Below are 25,262 nucleotides of genomic sequence, written 5' to 3'. Positions count from 1 at the left end.
AGATGGTACCAAACGTCACATTCAAAGACATGGTGACCGTTTTCGTAAAAGAGAATCCCTTAGACCAGATTGGCATGAACCTGGTAGACCTCGCACTGTGCAAACTATTCAGTTTGAGGAAGCTGAGTTACAGTGAAACACATAAGAGAGGACCTAAATACTTCCAACGACGATTTGTTGATCGTCCTGACTATAGTTAAAAAAGTCTTTCTGGTGGAACTTCACTAGCGATATTATTTACGCTGTAAGATAGTGCAATTAGCTTGTGATACCTCTGCTTTAGTTGTAATATATATATATATATATATATATATATATATATATATATATATATATATATATATATATATATATATATATTGAAGTATCAGAAGGCACAAGACATATCAGCTCATGACTTTCCCCAACACGTAGAATTATGTCAATGGTATCTGCACACAGTTGTAAACATCCTTGACTTCCAAACGGCTTTCTTTTTTTGCGTGCTGACGGAGGTGGCTTCACAAGGGAAGGAATATTCAACACGCACAATATTCATGGTTGGGAGTTGGAGAATCCTAAAACAGCTCGTGTGTTCCACCACCAACAAACATTTGCCATAAATATGCGCGCTGGTACTGTTAACGACCATGTAACTGGGCCGCATCATCTGTCTGAAGCTCACGTTGGAGGGAATTACCGTATTCTACACCATGAGGTATAACTGGAAACGTTGGCGTATGTTCCGCTAGCAGTCAGACAAAGATTATGGTTGCAGAATGACAGGGCCCCAGACGTCAGAAAACATTTTAGACAATGTTTTTTAACATCTGTTCGATTGCGAGAGGCTGGGCTAGAATCTTGGCAACCACTTTCTCACAGCCTCACTCCGATGAATTTCTTTTGTTTATTTTATTTGTCTTTTTGAAGGAGAGGGAGGAAGCATTTGGTGTACGAGACGGCGATAGACAGCCCCGAAGAGCTGGTTATTGGTGGTCCGTTTGGCCGAAGCTTTAGCCAATATTCGGGAAACATCCGGTTGTTTTGTCGCTGTGAGAATCATTAGCACGACGATATCAGTTGTACATTAGAGTAAACGGATGGCATTTTCATCACCATTTCCAAAACAATATTCATCACCGTCTCTGAACATCACTAGCATCAAAATCTTCATGGACCCCTAGCAGGGAAACGGTGCACCTGTGATATTTTTGGCACGTGAAGAAAAGGGTATCTTTTCCTCACCTCTGAAGACTCTATCGCTGATCAAAGACAAAGACAGCTAGGCTAGAACTTAACTGGTGATTCTGAAAACATCAGCATTCGCCCCTACTCACGCTCTTGCTCGCGAGCAGTTGAGGCATGGTGGGGAGCGAGGGAAATGCACGCCCACCATGTGGTCACGACAAAAATGGTTCAAATGGCTCTGAGCACTATGCGACTTAACTTCTGAGGTCATCAGTCGCCTAGAACTTAGAACTAATTAAACCTAACTAACCTAAGGACATCACACACATCCATCCCCGAGGCAGGATTCGAACCTGCGACCGTAGCGGTCGCTCGGTTCCTGACTGTAGCGCCTAGAACCGCACGGCCACTCCGGCCGGCGTGGTCACGACAACTCGGGAGAAGCGCCAAATGTGAAATGGGGAAAGGGGTCGTTTTGACAGTGCCGCTTTCTAACAAATCCATTGGCGAGTCGGCATTGTGTAACACCGGCGATGTCTTCGCATTTCAATCCGCAGTTCGAGGAAACATATTTTTACACAAAAAAATGGCTCTGAGCACTATGGGACTTAACTTCTCAGGTCATCAGTGCCCTAGATCTCAGAACTACTTGAACCTGACTAACCTAAGGACATCACACACATCCATGCCCGAGGCAGGATTCGAACTTGCGACCGTAGCGGTCGCGTGGTTCCAGACTGTAGCGCCTAGAACCGATCGGCCACTCCGGCCGGCTTACACAAAAAAAATGAGTTCTCAAAATGTTTATTGTATGATAACACACTGAATTCTTTCAGCAAGTTCGGTTTACAGAGGTACTACATGATTTACCATGTCAAAGAATACGCAAACGGAAAAATGTGAAGGACCTGAGCTTGTGCAAGACATTTTAAAACTTAAAAGTAAGCTCCCTGATTGAGAGGAAGAAAAATGGTGAGTCCCATTCAGATGAGCTACAAAATTGTATCGCTTTAAGTAAAATGTTTGCGCCTTTTCATGGATGGTGATCTAATAAAGGATTATTTTGTAGTTGCAGCTGAACATTTATGTCCACTTCAGGTCGGATAGTTACGCGTGGTGGCGTTATCAAACACGTCAGTCAAACGTCTCATATAGGCTATGGCAGACGAGATTCAGAGCCAGCTTGCAAGATCGTTATAAAGAGTTTGTTGAGACAGTTTAACGCTGTATGGGAGTGTAGATGTCGCAAGGGCACAACTGGATGTGACCTCCTTAACAACGTTGAAATAAATAAATAAATAAATAAATAAATAAATAAATGTCGTGTGATTAGGGCCTCGCGTCGGGTAGACCGTTCGTCGGGTGCAAGTCTTTCGATTTGACGCCACTTCGGCGACTTGCGCGTCGATGGGGATGAAATGATGATGATTTGGACAACACAACACCCGGTCCCTGAGCGGAGAAAATGTCCGGTCCAGCCGGGAATCGAACCCGGACCCTTGGGATTGACCTTCTGTCGCGCTGACCGCTCAGCTACCGGGGGCGGACAGCAACGTTGAAGAAAGTGTAGGAAATGTAGGCTTGTCATGGAATGTATTAATTTGTGTATTTACAGGAGTCGTGATGGTCGTGTTTCGAAATAAATCAGTGGTTTTATCGCAATTGAATGGGAAAATGAAGAAGCTTCCAGTACACAACTCGCGCTGACCTGCACCTTGAAATATCTGACCTACGCTGCGAAAGGAATATAAAGACAGTCTACTTATCTCCAAGTATTTCGTCTGTCTCTCTCTCTCCCTTCTCTACTAACAGGTCTCGGAAGGCCAACGGTACCGACGACCGCCGTGTCATCTTCCATCGATAGGCATCACTAGACGCCAATACGGAGGGGCATGTGGTCAGCACACCACTCTCCAGGCCATTGTTAGTTTTCGTGACCGGAGCCGCTACTTCTCAGTCAAGTAGCTCCTCAGTTTATCTTACAAGGCTTGAGTGCATTCCGCTCGCTAACAGCGCCCGGCACACATGGACAGTGACCTACCCAAGTGCTAGTCAAGCCCGACTGTGCTTAACTTCGGTGGTCTGACAGGAACCACTGCTACCACAGCGGCAAGGCCATTGGCCACGTATTTCGTTCAGAATCAGTTTCCTCGTTTATGGTTCGTCACATTGTGTCAAGGCCCACGAGAAAGACAGGCCGTCGCGCTTACGCCACAGCACGTGACACAGCATGTCTCACGAGTGCCAGCAGCCGTTCCGGCGGGGAGCGTGTTTATATGCATGCAAGTCCTCGATAGCACACGACAGAACTAAGGCCTTAAATGGGTACCTTTTCAATTAAATATTGATTCCTCGTGGGCTCTGCACGGAGCCGAGCGTTCGCGAAATGTGGCGGAGAAGCTATTAGTCTTGATTGCAGAGGCCGTACACATCGTTGGCGCCGCTCGATACTCGCAAGCCTGCCCTCACCATCTGCACGTGGAGGACATTTTCTGCGAAGCTCTGAACTAGGCTTACCATTGACAATAGTACATCTCGGTCTGGTAGAAATTGCTTACTGAGAAAAAGTATCGGTTAAACGCCTGAAATGCCAAATATGGGAGAAACAATATTTTAATGGTCTTCCGTTTAAAGAACTTCTGATCTGTTGAATTCATTTAACTCCTGTTTCAAACGCCGGACACTGAAAAAACTCACTATACGCCAAGTACGAATAGAAACGCAGAAATAATAATAAAAGAAGTTCTACAGCGTGTAGAAGTTTACCGCAGTTGGAATAGAGTGGACGTCGCCATGTTGTTACACGTTGAAGTCTGTGCACTTACGATGCTAGAGATGCACTCGCCTCCTTGAATTAGCATTTACAAGAGAGTCGGAAACGGGTAAACAAGAAACAGCCTGTCAGGGAAAATAGGGCGTAGTTAGAATGTGGCGAGAGGCCGGTGCATGCGAGTGGAGAATAGATCTTTTGACTGTCCGAGGACACCAGGAAGTGGAAAGTGTGTCACGACGCGGAGGAGTAAAAGGCAAAACAAGTTCCGACCCAGCGGCTGCTGTGGCGGCGGACGCGACCTCTGTTCTCGGCTGCAAATTGCTCCGGCCCTGTAGCCGCCGCTGTCACTGCGCCGGTGACGGATTTGTCCACTCCCATCTGAGGCACTGGTCCAAAGCTGGTGTCCCCAACTGCGCTCCATTACTGGAATAACGACGCGCAGGCCATATACGCTGGAGGTGACGCTCTGCGGTCTGTGACGCGAAACTGGCCATCGCAGCTGCAAACTAGCACCCTCGCCACTAAAGCCGATATTTAGTGAATGACTGACCGAAGCCTTCCTGCGAGCTGAGACCATCTGGAGAGAGTGAAGAAAACAATGTATATAAGGATCTAACACTGCGCAGTGACTTATCACTCTTGTCCTCTTTTTTTGTCAATATGTACTGCAAAGTTCTCCCCAATTCGATATTCAGCACCTCGTCATTGGTTACTCGGTCGATCCATATAACCTTCAACATTCTTCTGTAGCAGTTTATTCCAAAGCGTCTATTCTCTCCTTGTCTGCACTTATTATCGTCCATTTTTCACTTCCAAATAAAGACTTTCAGAAAAGATTTCCTAACAAATTTATATTCGAAGTAAACACATTTCTCTTCTTCTTACTGGCACTCTATATTTAATATCCTCTCTATTTCGCCCATGTTTTTGCCCAAGTAGCGAAATTCGTCTACTACATTTAGTGTCTTATTTGACAGTCGTGTTCCTACAGCTGTATCATGAATGCAAATGAGGGGGGGACAGGGGGTGGAGGGGGTAGAGAAGGGAAGGGGGAGGAGTGATACGGGGAGGGGGAAGAGGGTGGGGAAGGGGGAGGGGGAAAGGGGGAAGACAACGAAGTAACGATATCAGCTACAACAGTACTTTCTGCAGAATCAGCAGCGTCAAGTGAAAATTTGTGCCAGACGGGACTCGAACCTGGGTTGTCCTGATTACTGAGCAGTTGTGTTAATCGGTGTGCCACCCAGACACAGTGTTTATCGCAAATGCGCAGACTATATCGGCACACTCCCTGGCCGACTCATATTCCCACCTAGCGTCACCTGTCCTCTATGTTCGTTAATTTTAGATTCCCGCTGGTGATCGAACGTAAATGTACATGTCCGAAAGAACAGGTACCACACATTCATATAATCGATTCGCCTCGATGGGTAATGAATCCAGAACCCTCTGTTCGTGATGCACATTTACAATCAACCTCCGGCGGGAATCTAAGACTAGCAAGCATGGAGGACATGGACGGGGGCTGAGGATATGTGGTGCTAGGTGGGAATGCGAGTCGGTCCGAGAACTGCCGAGATAGTCCGAACATTTGTGGTTAATACTGTATTGGGATGGCGCAGCAATTAACACAACTGTCTAGTAAGCAGGAGATCCTGGGTTCGAGTCCCGATTCAGCACACATTTTTACATACCAGTGGTGATTCTGCGTAAAGTCCTGAGACAGCTGATCCCATTACTCCCTTTCCTTTCCCTTCTCCCTTTCCATTTACATAGAATGTATTATACCTGTAGATTTTGCTTGGTGTCTGTTCTTTCAGAAATCTCCAAAAGAACAGACACCACGCATTCATAAAATCTATCATGAATGGTTTGGTTGTGAAACTGTATTTGCAAATTCAGACAAAAACACATTAAAGCATGTTCATATTAAATATTTTGTTGCGTTTTATATTTGTTACGTTGGGCGTTTAAGAATACAGACAAATTGAATTTTAGCTTGTGAATAATGACATGTATACTTTTCCGACACGTGAAAATATTTAAGAATTTGGAACTTTTGACCCTTACAGCTTTTATTCTTTATGGGAGTCCAAGAAACAGTGATCCGTCTTCTCGATGTACAAATTAACATTACACTTGAGGCATACTTTGGTATCTTCCGTCTACCTCTCTTCGCAGAAACAGGTGGTCAGTGTCCACCATTGTCCTGACGAACAAATTTTTGGGAAATTATGTGTGATGCAGGCCCTTTTTCTACTTCTTTGCAGCCGGCCAGTGTGGCCGAGAGGTTCTAGGCGCTTACGTCTGGAACCACGCGACCGCTACGGTCGCAGGTTCGAATCCTGTCTCGGGCATGGATGTGTGTGATGTCCTTAGGTTAGTTAGGTTTAAGTAGTTCTAAGTTCTGGGGGACTGATGACCTCAGATGTTAAGTTCCATAGTGCTCAGAGCCATTTGAATCATTTTTCTACTTCTTTGCATATTCAGTATCTACATCTGAAGGTCTTTCCCTCTTGCTCATTTTGCGCAGGTCTTAAGCTACTTCGGCTTTGAACTGATAAACCGACCTCTACTTATTTTTGGGTACACCAAGAGTGTCACAGTCCCTCCTGTGCAGTGCAATAGCCGTGGATTTACTACCATCACATGACGGAAGTGAAAAAATGGCCTATCTGCTTCGATCTGGTGTTGATTCTGTACAACGCAGCTAGTGAATATGAAAGATCCACTCCACTCATAATTTCGTTGTAGAGAAGAATAACTGATGGACAGTCAATTTCAAGCCTTTCTTTGATATTTTCCAGTTGGTTCACCTTATTTAGTGGTACCACTCATGCAACACTATCACTCTCTCTCTACCAGCCTCAAGAGCGACAACTTTCTCCCCATAAAATACTGCACGATTCATTATCTAAAAAAACAAGTTTGCTTGCGAGTGCCAACGGTGACAAAATTGTACCGTTTAAAAAATACGCTGAGAAATTGCAGGAATAGTGAAACTTCCTGGCAGATTAAAACTGTGTGCCGGACCGAGACTCGAACTCGGGACCTTTGCCTTTCGCGGGCAAGTGCTCAACCAAATGAGCTACCCAAGCACGACTCACGCCCCGTCCTCACAGGTTTGCGTCTGCCAGTATCTCGCCTCCCACCTTCCAAACTTTAGAGAAGCTCTCCTGCGAACCTTGTAGAACAAGCCATGTCTCCGCAATATCCTTTCTTTCGAGGTACTGGCACAAGTAAAGCTGTGAGGACGGGGCGTGAGTCGTGCTTGGGTAGCTCAGTTGGTAGAGCACTTGCCCGCGAAAGACAAAGGTCCCGAATTCACGTCTCGGTCCGGCACACAGTTTTAATCTGCCAGGACGTTTCACATCAGAGCACACTCCGCAGCAGAGTGAAAATCTCATTCTGCAGGAAGAGTGTCTACCACGATCATTTTTTAACCAGATATACTTCAAAATTACCTCCATCACGTAACATTTATTTAAAGTTGATACTTACGTTTTTCAAGGTCAGTAATAATAAGTATCAACAGCTTAAATACACGTTTCACAGAACTCCGAAGATGTAACTGTTCAAGTAGTACTAGAAATTCTCACAGTGCAGCGTAAGATCCCACACTGTTAGTCCGAAGCGTTACGAACCTAGTACGCACGGTGACTGCGAGATAATGGTTCTCGCTATGCAGATACAGAAACGTATTTAAAGCGTTACAAATTTGTGGATCTCATCCACAGAGGGTTAAGCTCATCTGTCACTTTCTGTTAGCAGGTTTCTTACTATTATTGGCAACAATACTGTTTCACGCTGTTTTGTCCGTATTAGAATGTTTAATTTTCTTTCATTGTAGTTAATTCATCGCTTGGATACGTCCCATGTTTGGCTCATCTCTGTCTCTCTTGAGATAACGATTTACACGTTGTCTATGTGAGCAGTTTACAATATAGACAATGAGAATAAATACTGGATACTAGACTAGGTTTTACAATGTTTACTTCACTGTAAATTTAATTTCCTTTCCAGTCTATACTACTTATGGTCATGGGGAAGATTTCCTTAGGTAGCATCTTGAAAAAATACTGTATCTACATACATAGACGAGCCAACAAATGACCACTGCCCACTGCAAGACTGAATGGGACCTGGCGGCGCCGTGGCCACGTGACGCACCAAGGAAAGTATGTAACTGGACCAGAGACAAATGGTGTATCATTCTAGTGACAATACGGGACGCAAATTGGAAACCCACCGAAATAAGCGACTTCGAAAAAGGATAGACTGTTACGACCCAGTACCTGCAGCATTTCGGAAACTGCAAAGCTGGTACGCTGATCGCGTGCTGCTGTCGTGAGCATCTATGGACTGTGATTACCGTACAGTGAAACCACAGGTAGACTACAAGTTGTTGGATGTCCACACCCCATGACAGAAAGCGAAGGTCGGAGACTCGCCCACTCTTTGAAGCAGGGTAGATGGCGACCTGTGACAAATCTGACAACGGCGTACCATGCTGATGTACGCACGCTTGTTCCAGAGCACTCCGCTCACCGCTGAGCACGAGGTTGTGCACCAGACGACGTCTGTGTGTTCCTGTGTTAACCCAACGACATCGTCAATGGCATGTGCAGTGAAAACAAGATCGTCGAGACTGGACCATAGATCAATGGAAACGCGTCCCCTGGTCGGATGAATCAAGTCTCTTGTTACACCAAATCGAGAATTGTGACTGGATACACGCTCAGCTAAGCGAACAGCTACTCGAACACGCGCTACGCGCCGGATGCGGGCCCTTGTGAGCAGTATTGTGCTAGGGGGAGATTCGCCTGGGCTTCCATGGAACCTATCAACTACCTGAATACTGTTGCGACCCACCTGCATCCCTTCATGATTGATCTCTTCCCCGATGGTGATGGCAACTCCCAACAGGATAACTGTCCCCCTCACACGTCCAGAATCGTGGTCTGATGATGACAGTAATGAACTCACTTTCATGTCTAGGCCACCAAATTCGTCTGATATGAACTCTGTGGATCACATCCGTGATGCTGTCGGGTGCCAACTTCTTGCTCACTAACCATCTACCTGTAATTTACTGAAACCACATAACTAAATAAATAAATGTCGTGTGGCGAGGGCCTCCCGCCGGGGAGACCGTTCTCCTGGTGCAAGTCTTTCGATTTGACGCCACTTCGGCGACTTGCGCGTCGATGGGGATGAAATGATGATGATTAGGACAACACAACACCCAGTCACAACACGCAGTCCCTGAGCGGAGAAAATCTCCGACCCAGCCGGGAATCGAACCCGGGCCCTTAGGATTGACAGTCTGTCGCGCTGACCACTCAGCTACCGGGGGCGGACACCATATAACTTATGCGTAGGCATCAGGTGCCACAAACTTCTGGAAACCTTCCAAGGCTTTATAAAGTCCATGAAATACAGAACCACTGCTGCATTCAATTCCAGAGGTGGACCAACACGCTCTTAACCAGGTGGTCTTTGTTCTGGATCATCAATGAATATACTCTTAAGGCAGTATACAGTGCGTGGCAAATGTTAAAACGTGCCAGTATTTTTGATCCCTTTCATTTAGTGAGCGATGGGGAAATGACTGCGTATATGCCTGTTTAGTCGCCCTAAACTTTGATGTATATTTGCAGACTGGAGCGACGAACGAAAATTTGTACCAAGGCCGAGATTCGAACCCGGGTCTCATGCTCATTAGGCGGATGCGCTAACCACTACGCCACCTTGGTACAGTAACTGTGCACAACTGCACGGACTGCAGGTCTCTGGAACCATGTAGAGTAATTTGATTAAAGAACCCACGTTTGGATTTCAGGCAGGATTCCACGTTTCGTTCGATGATGTGGTGCTATTCCAATACGGATGGAGAGCCTCTGCTATGCTGTTCGAGTATAGTGGGGTGTACCATGTGGACTTAGGCGTGAATGGGAACTTGGATTTAGGAGGGAGACGTGCTAGGTTAGTCCGTCCAGTTGTGTATAGCTACTGTGCCAGGATGGCGTAGTGGTCAGCGCATCTGTCTAGTGAGCATGAAACCTGGGTTGGAATCCAGGCCTTGGTACAAATTTTCATTCGTCGCTTCAGTCTGCAAATAGACGTCACAGATATCCGAGTCTTGAAAAGGTCTCTGAAGCCATATAGTTCCATTTGATAACAGAGCTAATCTTTGTTATTTTACGCCAGTGGAAAAACGTAAAAAACACAACTAAAGGATGACTGTACAGCCAGTAGCAATGCACGTAGGAACCTACATTTCTGCAGTAGGGCAGTAATTTAGGAGAGCCGCAGTCGTGTTCCTCACTGTTCAGATTTGTGTCTTTTTCCTACCAGGAGGAGGAGCATCAGCACCGGAGGAAACAAATACTTCCGCGCTCCGGCTGTTTTTACGAGGCCAGCCGCCGACAGTTCGGAAGCAAACGCGCCGGACCGGCAGGAAGCAGAGACGCGCAAAAACAATTTCGCCAAAAGAAATGAGCGCCTCCGGCAAAACAGGGCCATTAGCCGGCCGTCAGTCACGGGAAGCGGCGGCCATTAGGACTAACGTGCCAAGGCCCAGACGGATACGGCCTCCAGGCTGCATCGCGGCGTGCCGCGCTCGTCCACGTGCGCACGTTGTGCTGCGCTCGCCGGCTGGTAAACAAACACGATTGCTGTGTCTGAGGCACCCTGTTTGGATGCTGCAAGCGTAGCTGAACGCATCATTCTACTGCTCGACGTCGGATCCAACGTCTTGCTGCATCAATAATCTCCCCATCATCCACGTACTGCTTCCTGCGGAGTGCATCCTTCATTTGGCCAGACAGATGGAAGTCCAAAGGTATGAAATCTGGGCTATAGAGTGGATCAGGAAACAACAGTCCAGTGAAGTTTTGTGAGCTCCTCTCGGATGCGCGTACTTCCTTGAAGCCATGCGTTGTCATGGGGAAGGAGAAGTTCGTTTGCATTTTTGTGGAAACGAACACGCTGAAGTCGTTTCCTCAATTTCCAGAGGTGTCACAGTACACTTTAGAGCTCATCGTTGCACCATGATGGAGGACGTCAAACAGAATAACCCATTCACAGTTCCAGAAGACCGCCACCATGACTTTAGCGGCTTTGAACTTTTCGTCGAAGGAGAGGTGGTGTGGATTGCCGTTTTGTTTCTGGATCGAAGTGATGAATCCATGTTTCATCGCTTGTGACTGTGTTCGAAAAATATTGTCCCTATCAGCACCGTGAGGAAGACGCTGTTCCGCACAGATGATCTTTCGTAGCTCTTTACAGTCTTCTGCTAGGCGGCGAGTAACCCATTCCGGCACACAGCTTCGAGCACCACAATTTGTGGGCGAGTGTGTCAGCACTGCTAACAGAGACGTCCAGTTGAGCTGCGAGGTGTCTGTTCGTGGTCGATCACCTCGAATGAGTGTGTCTGCACGTTCCAACATCGCAGGAGTCACAGCTGTACGCGGGCGGCCGGCGCGTGGGAGATCGGAGACGTTTTCGCGACCTTGTTGTAATGATGACAGACGCCTCGCCCAACGAGTCAGCATGCTTTTGTTCACTACCAGGTCTCCGTATACATTCTGCAAGCGCCTATGAATATCTGCGATGTTCTGGTTTTCCGCCATAAGGAACTGAGTGACTCTTTGCTTGGAACGCACCTCCGCTACAGACCATTTTTAAAGCTACGCATAGCGCCATAACATACTGGAACATCATGAAACTATAGGGTCTAAAGTTGGAATATTCCACGCCGTCTCACAGCAATTTCCACATTTTTTTCAATGGAAATTGACCGAGGAAAAAATGTTTTGCATTACTTATTGAAGGCTCTTTGTACTAACCCCTTAAGTGGGTATTTTTGCCGGCCGCGGTGGTCTCGCGGTTCTAGGCGCTCAGTCCGGAACCGCGCGACTGCTACGGTCGCAGGTTCGAATTCTGCCTCGGGTATGGATGTGTGTGATGTCCTTAGGTTAGTTAGGTTTAAGTAGTTCTAAGTTCTAGGGGACTGATGACCACAGATGTTAAGTCCCACAGTGCTCAGAGCCATTTGAACCATTTTTTTTGGGTATTTTTGGTGCGCTCTCGTCTGCCTCAGCGGGTAATTTCCCTTAGTGCCGGTTGGTGCAATCGCACCAAGTGCCTTGCTCAGTCATTAAAACAATTCTTTATTGCTGTTAGTTTATGTCTGCTGTCATGAGACGTCAAAATTCCGGGGCAGTTTAAATGCCACGCCACCGCGACGTGTGCGCAACAGAAGGCAAGTTTGCAGCTGAGTGTCGCCGTATGGTGATCTCTGGAAAACAGGACCTTTGAATGCGCCTGGTGCATTGGGGTAGTTTGTCGGCTCGGCCCGTGGGAGGGCAAATGCTCGCAGGACATAATGTGATATCGACGGACTGTAGGAGGGTGTTCTCTCGGGCCTTGGGATTACTGTGTTGTATGGTTTCTTTGTAAGAACGATACTACGGCTGGTTTTAGGCGACAAAGTCATCGCTAGGGACGCCAAGCTGAGAGGGGCGTCACAAGTGTAAGATTTGTATACAGTAGCCGGCCGGAGTGGCCGTGCGGTTCTAGGCGCTACAGTCTGGAGCCGAGCGACCGCTACGGTCGCAGGTTCGAATCCTGCCTCGGGCATGGATGTGTGTGATGTCCTTAGGTTAGTTAGGTTTAATTAGTTCTAAGTTCTAGGCGACTGATGACCTCAGAAGTTAATTCGCATAGTGCTCAGAGCCATTTGTATACAGTACACACCACAATTAGTAGTGGCGGAATCGGGTGCCAAATTGAGAGGGGGTACCAGGGGCGTCCAAGTGCAAGATTGTAGCGTTACGCGTATTTAGGGGAGCTAATCGGCCGCCCAGTATTGGTACGAGGCAAGATGAATTTGTTGTACGGCGGAGCGCAAGCTGGCCCAGGTCTCACGGTGCGCTGAGGCAGTTACGGCTTCCCGCTAGGTGACCGGTACGGGCGAGTCCAGGTACAGAGACTAGCAGCGTCGCCGGAAATAGGAAAAATCCCATTTTTGACAGCTGTCGCTCGCATAACCTTTGTGCGGGAGACAATGTTCCAAGAAATGGCAGAGTGTCAGACAATCTTTAATTTTTTTTGGTAGGGTTTAAGGGCGCTCAACTGCTGAGGTCATTAGCGCCCAGAGACAATCTTTAAGATGACTAAGCTACAGCTCTTGAACTTCGACAATAAATCACAGTTACATATTCTAGCAAATCTGAATACACTAACGATCCCAGAAGAACAAGGCGCATCCAGTGACACAGATATACTTCAATATCTTCAAAACTACAGAAGTTAAAATTTCACAATGAATAAACGTTTGCACAACGAATCTCTGAATTAACAACTGTTAATCGCTTAATGTAATTTCAACGAACGATATCTCAGGTGATAGTATTGCACTATGCCATCGTCACTGAAAGCTATGTAGTACCTGTCTATTTTATTTATTGATTTACGACATCTTTTATATCTTTTGCGTTATGCAAATGTTTGTCAGAACGTCATATACTCCAAAATGACACAGCAAATAAACACAAGTTGTATGATCTAAATCCATCTCGTCTTGTTCTATGGCGTTCCATGAACCATACTTCAGACTCCCGTTGCATTGTTGAAACACTTCGTCCCACACGAGCAGCAGTTTTCCACATGGATGCATCACATTCTTTCATGTCAATAATGCGCCCTCTTTCAAACACACTGATCTGACGGTACCGTTCGCACAGAACAAGTCTCCAAGGCATTCTGCACGTCTACTCAACTCACATTCATGGTGACTAAGATGATCGAACTGAATGTACTACAAAAAAAGAATTCAGTTTTATTTTCACATAATCACAGATCGATTTCTGTGTGAAACATTTCATTAAATTATTGTGGAGGGAGGAGTGGAACTTCACATTCTGCATAGTACCAATAATGTCTTTTCGAAGGCCATGAATACGAATTTTTGAAAAAGAGGTTGAATATTTTGTTATCAGCTCCTTATTACCCAATTTTTTAAGTGGTCATAAAATATAATCCTCCATTTTCTCGTGGTATCTATTATACTTTCAATTTTTTTCAAACTAGTCCTTGTTGCTTCTACTGCTGCTCGATTGTGGAATCCGATTTTCATACCTCGCACTCAAAATTTTTCGAATTATTCTTTTCTTTCCTGTCGAAATTACTACTACTACTACTACTACTACTACTACTACTACTACTATTATTATTACTTCTTTCCTTTCTCAGACGTTATGTGTGGTTAAAAATGGAAAGTGACGCGGACCTTGATCAAGCGTGACTTCCTTTAAACTGTACGGTATATGTTACGTTTCATTTAGGAACTTTCGGGTAATTGAACATGTATCAATAATTACAGATTTCTGTAGTTGTATATATACGTTTGGATGTAGCTGTATTGTGTTGATGTACTGGTGCATATTGTGTGGTATGATTCCTGTAGTTGATAGTATATTTGGTATGATGTCACTTTTATCCTGATGCCACATGTCCTTGACTTCCTCAGCCAGTTGGATGTATTTTTCAATCTTTTCTCCTGTTTTCTTCTGTATATTTGTTGTATTGGGTATGGATATTTCGATTAGTTGTGTTAATTTCTTCTTTTTATTGCTGAGTATGATGTCAGGTTTGTAATGTGGTGTTGTTTTATCTGTTATAATGGTTCTGATCGAGTATAATTTATATTCATCATTCTCCAGTACATTTTGTGGTGCATGCTTGTATGGGGGAACGTGTTGTATGGCAAGTTGTTGATGTATTATTTTTGCTACATTGTCATGTCTTCTGGTGTATTCTGTATTTGCTAGTATTGTACATCCGCTTGTGAGGTGATCTACTGTTTCTATTTGTTGTTTGCAAATTCTACGTTTATCTGCTGTGGTATTGGGATCTTTAATAATATGCTTGCTGTAATATCTGGTGTTTATTGTTTGATGCTGTATTGCAATCACGAATCCTTCCATCTCACTCTATACATTCCCTTTTCTTAGCCATGTGTTGGATGCGTCTTGATCGATGTGTTGCTGTGTTAGATGATACAGATGCTTGCCCTGTAATGTTTTCTTTTTCCAATTTACTTTTTTTGTATCTGTTGATGTGATCTAAAGGGTTGTAGAAGTGGTTATGAAATTGCAATGGTGTAGCCGATGTATTTATATGAGTGATTGCTTTGTGTATTTTGCTAGTTTCTGCTCGTTCTAGAAAGAATTTTCTTAAATTATCTACCTGTCCATAATGTAGGTTTTTTTATGTCGATAAATCCCCTTCCTTCTTCCTTTCTGCTTAATGTGAATCTTTCTGATGCTGAATGTATGTGATGTATTCTATATTTGTGGCATTGTGATCGTGTAAGTGTATTGAGTGCTTCTAGTTCTATGTTACTCCATCTCAATACCCCAAATGAATAGGTTAATATTGGTACAGCATAATTATTTATAGCTTTTGTCTTGTTTCTTGCTGTCAATTCTGTTTTCAGTATTTTTGTTAGTCTTTGTCTATATTTTTCTTTTAGTTCTTCTTTAATATTTGTATTATCTATTCCTATTTTTTGTCTGTATCCTAGATATTTATAGGCATCTGTGTATGGGTCTGCAATGTAACTGTTAAATAATTTAGTTAGATGTGAATGTGTTGAGGTGAACTTCTTTAGCCAGAAATTTGCTATTTCATCTTTTCCAGGGGCTTTCCAATTGTGAGTAGAATTAATTGCTTGGGTGACTTCATGTTGCAAAATTATCACATCAGGCATTTGTGTTGTCATCTTGTATGTGTCTGTTTCTGCTTGTATCAACCGTGCATGTCTCATATGTTGTACCGGGTTTGACCATATGTTGCTCCAGAAATGTTCCATGTCTGTTATGTTTGGTGGATTGTCTATTTTAATGTGTGTGTTATCTATTGTCTGGTAAATTTTTCTTTGGTTTGTGTTGAATGTTTGGTTTTGTTTCCTTCTATTGTCACTTTTTTGTATCTTGTAAGTCGTTATTATTGTTATTGTTATTATTATTGTTATTATTATTATTATTATTATTGTTATTATTATTATTATTATTATTGTTATTATTATTATTATTATTGTTATTATTATTATTATTATTGTTATTATTATTATTATTATTATTATTATTATTATTATTATTATTATTATTAGTAGTAGTAGTAGTAGTAGTAGTAGTAGTTTAGGTTGATGCAAAAGTTTGTAGCATTTTCGTTTTGTATATTTGTATTCCAATTGTTGTGGGTTTATATATCGATTGTCATTTTTATTTGTAATTCACTGTTATTTGCGTTTACATGAAATCGGAAAAATTCCGACATATTGTTCTGTCTGAGTTCAGTAGAGGGTTGACAGTAGCGGTGGCAGCCCGAAACATTTATGTCGTGTATGGGGATAATGCCATTGAACAGAGCAAGGCAACAAAATTGTTTTCTCGTTTTGAGGGGGATCGTTCTGACGTTAGTGAGTCACCACATTCAGCAAGAACCTCAGGGTTTGTGGATTAATGCGTTCAAGCGATGTTGATCAATGATCCACGTAATGTACTCGAGAACTGGCAAGTGTGAAGAACTGTGATCATTCCACCATCGTGCGACGTTTACATGCAGTGGGTAAGGTTCAAAAGTCGAATGTGTGGGTACCGCATGCTGTAAGCCAAAACCACAAAAATCAGCGGGTGGCCATATGTGCATGTCTGCTTGCTTGTCATCAATTGACTTGTGAACAACACCGAGTATTCCTGTCCTGCATCGCTACTGGCGACGAGAAGCGGTGCGTTTATGCTGACGTAAGGAAAGAAAAGGAATGGTTGAGCCCAAACGAAGCACCCCCTCCCCCCCCCCCCCCCCATCCACAGAAGATAATGTTATGCATCTTGTTTCCCCGAGGTGTAACCATCAGTGCTGAAATTTAGTGCAACATCGGAGACGTCTTGCAGACGCAGATTAGATTAGATTAGTACTTGTTCCATAGATCATGAATACGACACTTCGTAATGATGTGGAACGTGTCAGGTTAATAAAAGGTGTCTATACAAGATATTACATTAGACGAAATATTACACGACACTCAATATTTTTAATTTTTTTGTGGGGCTGGGGAAATTACCCACTTACTATATCCAAAAATTCATCTAATGAGTAGAAGGAGTTGCCATTAAGAAATTCTTTTAATTTCCTTGTAAATGCTATATGGCTATCTGTCAGACTTTTGATGCTATTAGGTAAGTGACCAAAGACTTTTGTGGCAGCGTATTTTACTCCCTTCTTAGTCAAAGTTAGATTTAACCTTGAGTAGTCAAGATCATCCTTTCTCCTAGTGTTGTAGCCATGTACACTGCTATTACTTTTGAATTCGTTCGGTTTGTTAATAACAAATTTCGTAAGTGAATCTATATATTGTGAGGCTACAGTGAAGATTTCTAGCTCTTTAAATAAGTGTCTACAGGATGATCTTGGATGAGCTCCAGCAATTATTCTGATTACACGCTTTTGTGCAATGAACACTCTTTTACTCAATGATGAGTTACCCCAGAATATGATGCCATACGAAAGCAGAGAATGAAAATAGGCGTGGTAACCTAATTTACTGACATGTATATCGCCAAAATTTGTAATGATCCTAATAGCATAAGTAGCTGAACTCAAATGTTTAAGCACATCTTCAATGTGTTTTTTCCAGTTCAACCCCTCATCAATGCATACACCTAGAAAATTTGAATATTCTACCTTAGCTACCGATTTCTGATCGAAGTCTATATTTATTAATGGTGTCATTCCATTTACTGTGTGGAACTGTGTTTTGTCAAAGTTTAATGGGAGCCCATTTGCAGAGAACCACTTGATGATTTTCTGAAAAAAACATTGTTTACAATTTCATCAGTTAATTCTTGTCTGTTGGGTGTGATAGCTATACTTGTATCATCGGCAAAAAGTACCAGCTTCGCATCTTCGTGAGTATAGAATGGCAAGTCATTATTATATATTAAAAACAGCAGAGGCCCCAAGATCAAACTTTGCGGCACCCCATTCTTGATTGTTCCCCAGTTTGAGAAAAATCACCAGTTTTTTTGCATGTTATGTGAACTGCTTATTTCAACTTTCTGCACTCTTCCAGTTAGGTATGATTTAAACCATTTGAGCGCTGTCCCATTCATACCACAGTACTTGAGCTTATCTAGTAGTATTCCACGATTTACACAATCAAAAGCCTTTGACAGGCCACAAAAAATCCTAACGGGTGACTTCCGGTTACTCAGAGCATTTAACATTTCATTAGTGAAAGTATATATAGCATTTTCCGTTGAAAAACCATTCTGAAAAAAAACTGACATTTTGTTAAAATTGTATTTTTACAAAGGTGTGAAGCTACTACACAATACATTACTTTTTAAAGAATTTTGGGTAACCCAGTCAGAAGAGAGACTGGGCGGTAGTTGTTAACATCAGACGTATCCCCTTTTTTATGCAGTGGTTTAACAATGGCATTCTTCAGTGTATCTGTGAAAATACCCTGCTTCAGAGAGCTATAACATATGTGGCTAAGAATCCCACTTATCTCTAAACCAAGAACAATGACCATAAAGACTGCGTGAAGTGATGCTGCTCTTCGATAACGCCCGCACGCGTTCTGTTAGAGTGACAAAAAACCCTATACAACAGCAGCAGGGTTGGAAAATCATTCCTCACCCACTTGATCTTGCACCCCTAGATTTTCACCCATTCCGGTCTCCATCGAACAACCTTCAAGAAACATCCTTTGCTAATGCAGCTGCACTCCGAAAACGGCTCAACGAATTCTTCGCCTCAGAACCAAGTGATTTCTACAGTTGCGGAATTGGAAAGTTACTCCAGTGTTGGCAGGTTGTTGTAAATAGGTGGAGAATATATAACTGTTGACAAAAGCCTTTGTTATTGTGTTAATTAAACTTAGAAAGGCTAAGAACTTATGCAACAACCTAACATTATTATTATTATTATTATTATTATTATTATTATTATTATTATTATTATTATTATTAAAGGAATACACTGGGGCACACTTGTATGTGGCACCAGAATAAGATAAGAATATTATTAAATTAAAATGAAACTAGGGTACTATTAACGATGAATGTCCCTAGTAGGCTCGATAATGTACATCGCTGACTGTGCGCGACCGCAGAGCCAAAGATACCGCTTTGTTGGAGTAAGAGAGTGCTGGCGCACAGTCGTATGTAGCTGTCTGTGAGTGAAAGACGATGAACTGAGCAGTTTCTGTGGTGTGCTTTGTGAAGCCACCAATAGTTAGATTAATGTAGGTATGTCAATACTGTTGAACATGGAAGCAGAAGTCTTCAGGGAAAGAAGGTAAATATTTAAATAATTATGATTTTTGTTTTTGCCAGCGCGTTAGTATAGATGAGTTGGTTGATAATTTGTAATTGTTGAATAACTCCAGAATGTACGTAAACTCTTTTGAGAAAAAGACTAGTTAAATATTTCATTTTTGTAATGGTTTTAAGATTTTTTAACAGAGCTGTATGTAATTTGATGATTTACATTTATATTGGATTAATGAATTTAGATAATACTTGCTGCTTAAATCTTATTATTTGAGAAACAAATGTGAGTAATGTAGGTTCACTTGTCAGATGTTTTTCAAGAGTCAAACTTAACTTGCAAATTTTCTGAAATGTTCTCCTTCATCAGCAAAAAGAATTTGAAGTATTATGGTCAGCACTGTACACTGCTGAGCCTGTAGTTAGCATATTCATATTGTTTTATGTGAGACCAGAATATATCGCGTCACTCCGTTGCTGCTCTAGAGGTAAGAGAATTTAATTTACTTGTTATGTGCACAGGGACCAGAGGTATTAGTTTTGAACAGGGCAAGATGATGCAGTGCATAAGGGGCGGAATGCATTTTGCAGTGACTGTATTTCTTTATTGGTATTGGGAGTTGCATTGCCGAATCGGTTCGCGTAAAGTTTTGCTTACAACAACGCAGAGTAATCACACCACTCATTCCTTTTATTAAAAGATTCTACAGTTATTATAATAATAATAATTATTATTATAAATCATTTTGCGGTCTACCCGTCGGAAGGCCCTAGTCACACGACATTTACATTTATATTTTATTGTATTATTATCATCATATACACTTATGTGGCACACTGGAGGTGACGGTAACTTACATTTGGGGGAGGAGAGTAAAGGAGACACTAACGAATTCTGACCTATCCCCACTCCCTGTCCCAGAATCGAACCCTGTACCCGTGCCTGCAATAACGGTCAGTCTGTCGACCCGAGCGCCAGCTCCAACTCTTATGTTCATAAAACCGAGACGTTATTAAATTTCAGTACGTTTCGGAAACTCGAGGCAGTCGTCATCTGTGATGAAAATAGCATTTGGCTTGCTGAGTGTACGCCTCTAAAAGCTGTTAGTAATGCTGACATTTATCAGTAACTGGAGCAAAGTAAGTCATCTCGCATAGTCAAAAACCATGCATCACGTTCACCCAGTTACCTGCGACTTTTGACAGCAGCTCTGCACCACAACCGTGTTATGATTCTTGGAAATTTCCCGGCGTAAAGAGTATTCCATGAAGTTTCGGGACTGAAGCTGGATAACGTCGATTTCCTGCCACGATACTTCAGCTGACAACCATTCAACCATCTTCAGGCGAATGTTTTACACTGGAGATTGCTAGTTCATATCGCTACCTTCATACCAAAAATAGGCGCGGAGAAGCATACGCAAAGGCAGCAGCTGCATGAGCGGCCTGTGTCGAGTTACGCCTTCTGTAAGTAGGCTGTTTATGTTTTCTCTATGTAAGTAGGCTGTTTATGTTTTCTTATTGGCAACGTTACGTAGCGCTCAATATGAAAATCACTGGCTGTGCTGTGTGCAGTCTGTGGCTGCTTTGCATTGTTGTAATACTCGCCATTGTAGTGTTAGGCAGCTGGATGTGAACAGCGCGTAGCGTTGCACAGTTGGCGGTGAGCCGCCAGCAGTGGTGGATGTGGAGAGAGAGATGGCGGAGTTTTGAAATTTGTCATGAACTGCTATATTTATATATGATGATATCAAGGTAAATACATTGTTCGTTCTCTATTAATATCTTTCATTTGCTAACTATCCCTATCAGTAGTTAGTGCCTTCCATAGTTTGAATCTTTTATTTAGCTGGCAGTAGTGGCGCTCGCTGTATTGCAGTAGCTTGAGCAGCGAAGATTTTTGTGAGGTAAGTGATTTGTGAAAGGTATAGTTTAATGTTAGTCAGGGCCATTCTTTTGTAGGGAATTTTGAAAGTCAGATTCCGTTGCGCTAACAAAATATTGTGTATCAGTTTAAGCACAGTCCTGTATAAATTGTTCAAAGGGGAAGTTTCATATGGCGACCCTGCCAGGATACCTCACTGGAATCTTCTGATTTTTTTTCTTGTAGTTTGTGTAATTAGTGTAGATTTTGTTTATTGATAGCGCGTAATCATAGAGAGAATTTCCTTTGTAGTTGTAGTTTTTCATTGTTGTACAGTAAAACAGTTGTGGCATGCATGTAGATTTGCACCAAGTAGTTCGCAGCTGCGCTGGCAATTAAGTAGACATTATTTCCATTGCTATGTTATTTTAGTTTGCTCTTCAAATTGTGCTTTTCTGTGTTATCGTGTGAAATATTGTGACAATTATGGCGTGTGAAAAACGTAATACTAGGCTCCAAAGTAAACTGAGAAATGACAGTGAAGACAAAAGCAGTGTGTTAGCGCCGCAGAGTAATGAATTAACTAATGTTCAAAGTAGTAATTTGGTAACTGTGCACAGGGAAATGGAGCGGGCGTCAAACAATGGTGTAGACAGTGAAACAGGTAGTGAACAGGGAAGCGTTATCGATCGATTGGTCGGCAACAGCTCGCCTCAGGAATCGGGAATGACAGAACACAATATTGCAAATACTGCAGACTCAGGTTTTGGGTTCTCACCGTTTTCTCAAATGAGTCAAGACACATTTTCCGCTTGTCAAAATGTGAATGTTGCCGGTGCAAATTCACTGCCGAAAAGCACTGAGGAACATGTTTCAGACACCAGTGCATTGTTATTACAATTAATGCAACAAATGGGACAAAAGCTTGAAAAGTTAGACACAATGGACCTTACAGAATCCGACGTATACCACATGATAATTGCGTTGAAGTTGAAACTCTGCGTACTAGGAAGAGTAAAGGTTTACACCACATTTCACATGTAAAACCGTTTATTGAAAGATAATCTGCTTTTTAACTTTGTCTTTGCCATATAACTTTTCACTTTACATTACTAGTATGCTGTGTTAGACTTAAGAAACTGCTAACATACAACAATGTTTGAAGTTAAATATCCAGTCTAGAACCTAGGGAACATTTTTAAACAGAAATTACGAATGCATTGTTATAGTGAACAGACGACACAGTGTTGTATTTGTACATTCTTGCTTGTTTGTTGCACGATTACGTAACGACTATAAGGCTCACATACTTAGAACATTTACCAGTACTGCTAATGAGATTTTAATGCAACATTTTGGTTTATTTGAAAATACATTCTGAATTTAAAGTGCTTTCTGAGAGATACCAGATGACACAGAGGTTAGTTTATGTGACAGCTACACGATTTTTATCACGACGCTACTAATGAGTGACAATTTACAATGTTGCTTTTGCGGTGTATCTGTTTTATATCTGCACAGTTTTCTGAATTCTTCTGGAAAGAAAAACATGTTTTAGTAGTAACTTTTGTGGTATAGCAACAATGAGACAGCCTTTTTCGTGGCACAACAATACGTTACTGTACAGTACTTTCTTCATCACGCCAATAAGCATAATAACTACGATATCTATACGCAAAGCATTTCACTTTTGTTTATCATGAGGTAAGTACATTGACTTCTGCAGAACTTAGCTTTCGGAGGACGATAACTACGACACTTCCACAGAGATTATGTTACAAGACGCACAGTTTAGCGCTGCAGTACACGTATTTGAGTGATCAATTTTATACTTAAAACATTTATTTTTAAAGATTTTTGAATTACAAAGAAAGTTTTCCGTGATATATTTATTCCATTGGTGTAATCTGTAACACCTGAGGGTATAATTACATTAATCCTCAGGGGGGTACACGCTTACTTTGTGTACCATGTGTGTGGCAACCACAAGGAACCCTAGCTAATATGGTATTTGCTTATACAACTTTACACATTGGTACCATATTTCTCTAAAACATAGATTACACAGCGATCTGATCATTTAACTGAGAGATAAACATTTTTTTACTACATCAGTGACACATGTTTACGCAATACACAGTTGGGTAACTTCACACTTATGAAACTGTATTTTGTCTGTACTTTGTAAACTGTTCATATTTTTTCGGAATCATTGTGATACTATGAGAGCTTTGAATGATATATTTGGTAAGGGAGCATGATTTTAAAGTACGTTTGAGGTAGATGACACTATTGAAATGAGCAGAGAATTTTTTTTAGGTTTTGAAATTATTGCAGAAAGCTATGACGTTTTCGAGATTTGACTGAGGTGTTATGATATTATTATGACGACGATGTGTACTATGCTGTTGAGATATGTTTATGATCAATAAGATGATGATACCGTATATGAGGAATTTGATTATGCTACATATTTCTTATGATGAAATATTGAAGAAGTGTCGACGAATATGTATATGTATTATAAGGTAAGGAATAATGAGTAGTGGTTAGGGACTCTGATTTGTGGAAAAGGATGTTGGAAACCAAGAATCGTACTTTAGAATTATGAAATCTGTGTACATGTGTGAATGTATCACAATGCCACTGAAAATTTTTTGGACACTGTTGTATTTATAGGATTTTGTTTCTACACATTTGTAACGCAAATTCTCGACCTGTGAAATTTTTTATATGAGACTGCCACTGTAGCGGAAACTGTTGTCGTAAATATTTCCGTAAGAAAATCAAGTGACCACCTGTACGTAATGTGTCGTGGGCACCCAGCTGTGTCAGACGCCTGGAGAAAAAGCCATTAGCGTGTGCCTTTTCAGAGCACAGGAAGAAAAAAAAGGGAGGCCATTACTTGGAAAGATACTTACATCTGCAAACCTGATAATGACAAATGTCTTTCTACGAGAGTTGAGAGGTGCTGACTTACGAAATGCCACATAGCTATTGAATGATATTTTTATGCTTTGCTTTTCATAGTTGCTTATTTCATTTGATATCTGGTTTCCAGCTGTGTTGTAGCATTGCTTTTATAAAATGAAATGCATTTGCTAATGTGAACACTTTCTGTCAACAGATCTATTAAATAATTATTTTATGATCCACATTCTTTAAAAAAGGAGCACTTGGAAAGGAAAGAACAATAAGAAGGAACTAGTAACAGTAACACATAATTTTCTTTTCAAGTACATGGTAATATTTTTTTTACAATAAGTTGTTGTGGTGCACCACTTTAATTTACATAGACATTAAGACGTGAATATACACTTCCCTTATCTGCATTGTTGTTTTTACTGTAATATCTTTTCTGCTTGAGCTTTGTCATGTATAGATATAAGTTTTATATTTTTTATATTTGCTGCTGCTGTTTGCCAGGCATAGTGTTACTGAATTTGACTTTGTGTTACTCTGCTAAGCCAATTTTACTACTCATTTATTTTTCATGTTGCTGCACATTGGCTCATATTAGTTGTAATTTTGCATTTTATCTGTTAATTTATATTTGCTGCTGCTTGCTTTGAAAATTGGCATTTTTTTGTCATTGCTGTTTGTGATAATTTGTTATGTGATGCTGCATTGCCTCGTCCCTTAGTTTAGCATCTGAGCTCAGTAGATTTAAGTTAGCTTAAGAGTAGGTAGCCTCTAAGAGAATGAGTTTCGATGAATTGGAAGAAATGCATTGAGGAGTTATACAAAAAAAAAGTACAGAAAACAGGTTTAGGTAGGATTTTCTTGGAAATAAATGTTGAGGTGAGAAATGTGTGAACATATAAATACAGAAAGCATGCTTAGATAGAATTTTTTTGGTGGAAACAAAGGATGAAATAAGAGGAAAGATATATGAAGTTTTGGGTTGGACTGCAGTAAAACAAACCCTGTCCTTTCCTTTTGTGTTATCCCACTATGTGTTTGGGTACCCCTGTGTATATATGTTCTTCCTGTCTTTATATGTTTACCTCATCAGACCTTTGTTGTAGAATTTTTCTCATACTCAGCTACATTCACTATGATGAGGAATACTGTTATCCTCAAATATAATTGGCATTAATAATATGTTATTTAC

The 25,262-nt window shown here is 41.8% G+C and overlaps 1 protein-coding gene and 1 non-coding gene across 2 annotated transcripts in view; both read right to left on the bottom strand.

Moving 5' to 3' along the window:
- Positions 1-25,262, bottom strand: part of LOC124616334 (C-Maf-inducing protein-like) — a 949,846-nt gene that overhangs the window by 835,612 nt on the left and 88,972 nt on the right. The window lies entirely within an intron of this gene.
- On the bottom strand, positions 9,625-9,696 carry Trnai-aau. Its single transcript has one exon. It is a non-coding gene; the product is annotated as a tRNA-Ile (tRNA).

The sequence above is a fragment of the Schistocerca americana genome, chromosome 5 (genome assembly GCF_021461395.2).
Source record: "Schistocerca americana isolate TAMUIC-IGC-003095 chromosome 5, iqSchAmer2.1, whole genome shotgun sequence".
Taxonomy (NCBI): Eukaryota; Metazoa; Arthropoda; class Insecta; order Orthoptera; family Acrididae; genus Schistocerca; species Schistocerca americana.
Note: the sequence above shows the minus strand (reverse complement) of the source record. Positions and strands in the feature narration are given on the sequence as shown.